This window comes from Protopterus annectens, chromosome 12.part0 (assembly GCF_019279795.1).
Source record: "Protopterus annectens isolate FY-2018-M chromosome 12.part0, PAN1.0, whole genome shotgun sequence".
Classification (NCBI taxonomy): domain Eukaryota; kingdom Metazoa; phylum Chordata; order Ceratodontiformes; family Protopteridae; genus Protopterus; species Protopterus annectens.
The window spans coordinates 560,648,604-560,656,232 of record NC_056746.1 but is presented as its reverse complement, the minus strand read 5'-3'; positions in this window follow the sequence as shown (position 1 = coordinate 560,656,232).

Genomic DNA, 7,629 nt, shown 5'->3' with positions numbered 1-7,629 from the left:
TAAACTTCTCCATCCAGGCAAGTCCTCCACTCCTACACCAGCAGATCTAATTATGAAAAACCCAGATGAAGTGGCCACAACCTTTAACACCTTCTTCATCGATGTTATCAAATCCTTAGCCAACCAACAATCAGCCCCCTGCTCCCCAACGACAGGTCCCATCCTGAAGACCACGCCGTTATTCAACCTACAACCTGTCCCTACTGCATACATTCGATCCTTACTAAAGAAATTAAAGCCAACCACCCTCGCTGCAGACCTACTTCCAGCTGACTTTCTACAAAAAGCTGCAGATATCATAGCCTACCCCATCTCAATCTTAATTAATCGCACCATAACCGAATCCACAATCCCCTCCATATGAAAAATCTCCCATGTAATCCCTCTCCATAAAGGTGGCCCATCCACTGACCTGTCAAATTACAGGCCAATAGCCATTTTGTCACCACTGGCAAAAATCATGGAAAAATGTATATACAAACAACTCATCCACTACCTAACTCAGAGCAATCTTCTAACTAACTCACAACATGGCTTCAGGCCCAAACATAGTACCACTACTGCTCTCCTCTCATTCACAAACACTATCAATCTTAACCGGAATGACAAAAAAATATCTTCAGCTCTCTTCTTGGACCTATCAAAAGCTTTTGACATGGTCAACCACAAACTCCTGCATGAAACCCTTAATACTCTCTACCTAGACAACAAAACACTAGACTGGTTTCATGCCTATCTTTCTGATAGGCAACAAGCTGTGCTCTGGCATAATAAGCTCTCCAACCTCCTACCCAATTCCATAGGGGTCCCCCAAGGTTCCATACTGGGACCTCTTCTCTTTTCCATCTTTATTAATGATCTTTACAAAGTCATTCCAGAGTCCACATGTATTCAATACGCTGATGACTCGACATTAATTTGCTCAGATAAATCGCCAATTAATCTACTATCCAAAACTCAAGACTGTTTCACTGCAGTTGAGAACTGGTTATCGGGACGCCAATTGATCCTTAACCCAAAAAAAACTAAAATGCTCCTCTTCCATCCTACCCATAAAACACCTACCATTCCCTTTTGTGTACAATCCAATAATGGAACCATCATCTCCCCTGACTCCCATACCAAGCTATTAGGAGTTACCATCGATAACAAACTCAGATTTGATGTACACATCAACCAAACTATCAAAACTTGTCAATAAGAAACTGGGGTCCCTGTATAGAATAAAATCCTTTCTGACTCCCATGGCAAAAGTGGCTATTGCTCGCACCCACCTTCTATCTACCCTCTTATATGCCTCCCCCATACTTACTAACCCCAACGAATTGGATCTATCTAAACTCTCTTGTTGTTATAATCATATTGCTAGATTTGCTACGGGCTTGCCCTACAAAACCCATCACTGTACTAACCTTCAGAACCTAGGTTGGATAGAACTACCAAACCTACTCCTACAGAAGCAACTTATAGTTGCTTATAAAATACTCACTCAACCTGACAACATTCCTGGTCTGAGTGGATTAATTACCCCTTACACAAATCTAAATAGTCTAAGATCATCACATAGGTTACTTGCACAGACGCTCAAATCCTGTAACTTAGGAGGCAACTCTTTGTTTTCCAACACTGTGGGTAAAATATGGAATTCTCTTCCACCTAGACTCACCAATTCCACCTCCCTAAATACATTCAAAAAAGGCCTCTTCCACCACTTCAAATCCCATTGGCTTTGCCAATGTTCTAATCCAGACTAATCCATATTTCCCCTCCATTTCTTCTGTAATTACTTTCCAACTAGGCATTAAGCCGTCCTCTCTCTACCTGAAACTAGCAATATGAAGGTTTTTTCTTTTTTACAATTGTTATTGTACATACTAGTGTAGCTTTTTTCTCATCTGTGTATTAATTGTATAACTACAATCTTATGTAATCTGTCGCATATTGTTGTAACCTACTTTCCTATTGGAGCTTTTCTCCCCGGGCCTCCGCTGAAAATGGACATGTGTCCAGTCGGACTATCCCGGTCAACAAATGTAAAATAATAAAATAAATAAAATATGTTTGTTTACAAGTTGCACAACATAGAATGATGTCCTCTCAACTGTAGACATATGATAGTCAAAGGTCCTCATGTCCCTGACTACCTGGGTCAACTCTTAGAGGAGTGTTGTCAATATCACAGTTACCAGTGGTGGAGGACTTCCCAAAGGATACTATTATGCATTTCTTGGCATTTAGTTTTAATCCATGGCTCTGATTTGTTTGTATCAGGCCTTCCTGGAGAACAATCTTGTCAGTGGGGGATTCAGTGACAGCTTCTAATTTGCAATCATTTGCAGATTTAGTCACCCAGAGGCCATTGACATTGGCCTTGACTACAAAGAAGTAAATGCCAAAAAGAAGCAGACCCAGCACTGAGCCCTGAGAGACTTTGCTTGTAACTGGCTTCTATGTAGAAGTGGACTCTCCATTTTTAAACTCTTAGGTCTTGTCTGTGAGCCAGCTGGCAATTCAGTGGGTGACATAAGGGCTTGTATCTAACCTCTTACGTTTGTCAAATGCCCAAGTTGGGTACTGTGTCAAATGGCTTGGCCAGGTCAAGGTAGGCAATGTGAGCCATTTTGCCCTCATTCATTGTTTGGTAACATTCTTAAAGTAGTCCACCAGGTTGAAAAGGCATGACCCGCCCTTGATGAAACCATATTGAGTTGGGTCCAGTGTCTGGAGCCTTCCTACTTCATTAGTGATCCTTTCCATGATAATTATTTCCATTGCTTTGCATATCAGACTAGTGAGACTTATGAGCCTGTAGTTTCCAGGGTCTGTAGATGGCCCACTTTGTGCAGAGGGATGATTATTGCTATTTTCCATTTATGAGGCATGGAGCTACTTTAGAGGCTACAGTTAAACAGCAATTCCAATGGACCTAATAGGTCACATTTCATATTATTTAGAATGCATCTTGAGATATTCTGGGCCCACTGCTGCAGTGTTCTTGGCCTTAGAGATAGCATTAGGGACCTGTTCCCCAATGATAGCAGGGGGAGTTATATATGATGGTATTTCCTGGAGGAAGGCTGAGGGGGAAAAAGGGATAAAGTTGGAGATGAATATGTTGGCTAGTAAGTTTGCTATATCTTCTGGCTCGGATCCATTTACAATGAATTCTGAACACAATTGTGTATTGCTTTTGGGAGAAGAATTACACTGGCATGCATTTACATTCCACCTAAAACTGCTATAATGGAGATTAAGAGAATTCTAGGAGAAATAATCAGCTTTCAGAAAGGCATTTTACTTATAGGTGGAGACTGGAATTTGGTTTGCAACAATGAAGCTGTGTCTAGGGGGTCTAGAAGGATAAATATAACAAAGGAGGGTAGAGTTTTGAAGAATTTTATGAAAATGTCTGGCATGGAAAATGTGAATTCAGTACTAGGTGTTCGGAGTGAATTTACATATTATTCAACAAGATACAAAAAAACTGGGCTAGGTTAGATAGAATTTACACTTCATAGGAGCATGTGCATTTAATTGAAGGTCTTGAAATACACCCAATAACTATTTCAGGTCATGCGCCGGTAATAACAAAAATATAAATGCAAGGTAATGAAATAAAAATGAGACACTGGCGCTTTCCCACCTATTGGCTAAAAAGGAAGGACTTTAAGGAATGGGTTTTGGAATTAATACAGAAGCTACTAGAGAAGACAGAAATTTCTTCTGAAAATATAGTTAGGGAGTGGGATAAAACTGAAGTGGAATTTAAAACTAGGGTGGAAATAAAGGAACGCGAGATATGGTTAAGAAGTAACAAGAATTATTTAGAGGGACTGACAAATAAGTATTACAAAATAAGGTGAATCTCTCAGAAGAAGAAATGGAGCAACTACAGAATGCTAAACAGAAAGTAAGGGATTACCTCGATAATATGCACGAGTTTAGAAAGATTGCTGTTAAGCAACTGTTTTTTGATAATTCTAGAGCACAAAAACTGTTAGCACAATGACTCAGGCAACAGAAAGTGGAAAGGGCTGTCACCAGACTTAGGGAACCTATAACAAGGAAGATAACAAGAGATCCTGTAGAGGTATTAGAAATATTTTGAAAATGTTATGAAAGTCTGTATAAAGCAGAGGAATATGGAAATCAAGAAAAGGTACAAATGGAAATCGTTATGGAATAATTAAATATGCCAAGGTTAGAGGTACATAAGCACAATTGCTAACAGTTAGGATAGGAAGACATGAAATAAAAGTGGCTATGTATAACCAATCTACAGGAAAGTCCCCAGGAATAGATGGTATTCTGGTGGAAGTTTGGAAGCGAGGAGGGAAAAAAATGATAAAGATCTGGAAGGTTTTGTTTAACAGTATTTTAAGAGGAGGAGAAGTACCAGTATTCTGGAAAAAAGAGGTGGTAACAGTACTACCTAAAGAGGGTAAAGATCCATTGGATCCATCTTCATACAGGCCCATTTCAATATTAAACCATGATAATAAAGTGTTTATGTCTATGATGGCTAAATGAATGGCAAAAGTGATACCAAAATTGATAGATAGGGCTTTATTGGAAAGGCTCACCCAGACTCTGCTACACTTTGCTGCAAGGGAAAGGCTGGTTTGCTTTTTATTTGTTGTATTTTGCATTAGTTTATTGCCTTTTTATATTTTGAGTGCTGTGATTTGTTTTCTTTACCTTGTGTTTTGCTTGTGTTCTGCTTTTAACTGCATATTAAAACTTCAAAAGACATCACAGCTCTGTCTCTTGTGAGTCAGGAAGAATCCCCCCCACCCTGTCACTGTTGTGTTTTATATACCACTGTCTTTCTAGCTGCCTGCCTCTTATGTTAATTTGACCATATATCTCATTTCCTCTCTGCTTTCACTGGCTTGTGTGAGGAAGCACAAAATTATCATTTTGTGAAATCACTCCCCTTCAACTATTTAAATTTATTGGCCATTCTACTGTATTCCATAGTACCGGAATACAAAAGTGATCACCCCCTTTCAATCTATCTTGATGTTTTAAAAATAGCGACTCTCCACTAAAACTTAACTTTTTAGACAGGTAAAACTTAAGTTACCTACTTTCACATCTAACTTCTCTAGTGCACACTGCAGTGTTTAGGATAAACCATTTTTTCATCTTACCTTTAAGCATCCCTGTGACTAGCACTTGCTCCAATACCTGCTGGAAAGCACTAGGAAGCCTTAAACTGATACAAGCACTCAACTCTCCTTATTAACAAGGATAAATTAATCATAGGCACTAAACAGACTATAATTGCAAAATACCTTGCTAAGGTAAGGGAAAACAGCTCCTGTACTTTTCAAAAAAAAGCACCAAACCAGGCATGTCCAAGGGTCAGCTTCCGTTGATTTCTCCTGTCCACCTGGTGAATCTGGTCATACTGGGACAATGCAGCAATTGCCTCATGTACACAGACTACCCTCGCCTCCTACCACCCATATGCGGAGGCCCTTAACTGTAACCTGCCCAAGCAACAAGGACCTTCGAAGCTGAAATGCAAACAAACACCAATCACAACCAAAGTGTCACATAGCTCACAATATCAGTGTGCCACCCAGCAACAGCCCCTAAGACAAGACACCGTACCTAACACTTTAGTCATAGGTGACTCTATAGTCAGGCACACTGATGTCCCACTCACCAGGCTGAACAAGGAGAAACTTACAGTGAGCTGCCTGTCGGTTGCCAGCATCCGCCACATAACGCATGCACTCAAGTCACTCCACAACAAGTACAAATATGACTCTGTCATTGTCCATATTGGAGTAAATGACTTGAGACATACCTCCCTGGACTACATGAAAAGAGACATGGAAGAGGTCTCAGATCATGTGGCCCAGGTAGGTATGACCCTAGTCCTGAGTAGCATCCTGCCTTCACCCAGAACGATACCACAATATAAGGACAAAATGATTGACTTCAACAATTGGCTAAGCTTCTGGTGTCATTCAAAGGGGATCCAGTATCTGTCTGCCTGGGACGATATGATCGACAGACCACGATGCTTTGCCAGAGATGGTCTGCACCTGTCACCCCTGGGATTCAGGTTACTGGCTAAGGCTCTTGCCACCCCTATAGTGCCTTTTTTAGGCAAAGTTCAAAGGACAAAACCACCACCATAACAGGTACAAGCATGTAAAATCTGAAGGTAATGCTACTCAATGCTAGACATCTAAACCTCAAAATGCACTCTCTCGAGGCACTCCTAAAAATGGGGAACATCGATATCTGTGCAGTAACTGAGACCTGATTCAAGGCTCCAGAGAACACCCCCTGCAATACCAGGCTACAACTCTTACCACACTTTTCGGCCACCAAATCAGGATCGAAACACTAAAGGTGGAGGAGTGTCCATATTCACCAAGGATATTCACACCACCAGGTTAGTTGCCCAACACAATGCATCTGAAATTCTCCAGGTGCAACTAACACTAGGTAAGACTGCAATCCAAAGTGTAGCTTGCTACAGATCCCCCACCATGCCCCAAGATTCTCACTACACCTTTCTAAACATACTGGAAAATATTAATATACAACCAAACACCCTAATACTGGGTGATTTCAACTACCCTACCATTAACTGGGAAAACTACTTGTGTACCAACACCTTTGCCCAACGGTTCTTGGAATTCATAAATTCCAATGCCCTGGATCATCTAATCCATAGTCCCACCAGGGGCTCCAATATCCCAGACCTGGTCATTACCAACATGGGAAATCGATGCCCCACACCTATGGTCACCCCCTCGTTGGTCAGGTCAGACCATAAGCTAATCACCCTTAACATCCACATCCCACCCCCACCCCCCAGTAAGGAAACCTTCATAAAAACTTCTCCAAAGCCAACTTCATGCTACTCAAGTCAGAAGTTACAAATTTCATGACACCCATGCAGACGGGAACTGAAAGTTCGACTGTTGAGTCCTACACTAAGGCACTGTACGAGCACATCCACTCATGCATGAATCATGCCATCCCAAATAGAAACAAGATGCTCTCCTCCATAAAAAGGAAGCCAATCTGGTGGTCCCCTGCCATAAACAAACTTTACAACAAAAGGAAGAAACTGTTGCAAAAAAGAGGAAAATCCCAGGATGCAAAAAACTCCCTTACCAGCCTCAGTAAGAAGCTGAGATCCCTCATAAAATCCTCCAAAGCTAGTTACAAAAATAAAATTGCAAAGATTTCAAAGACAACCACAAGGCATTCTATAACTATGTCAAGAATCTAAATGGCAATGCTCAGATCTGCTCTGAGCTACAACAGAATAGCATTAAATATACTGATCCCAAGGATATTGCCAATATCCTGGCAGATTGATTCAGTGCCAACTTCACCCACCTCTCACCCCCTAAATGGCCCATCTCAATACCGGAAGATTGCCAAATTCCGTTAATAATAGCCACACAGGTAAAAAACGCACTTTCTAAAGCTAAGAATACGGCATCCATGGGACCAGATGACATCCCGGGCTGTATACCACATGAACTACAAAATGAACTGGCACCTCACCTAAGTGTCATGTTTAATCATACCCTCACCTCAGGCTTCATGCCCACTGAGTGGCACACAACTACAGTTACCTCACTCCACAAA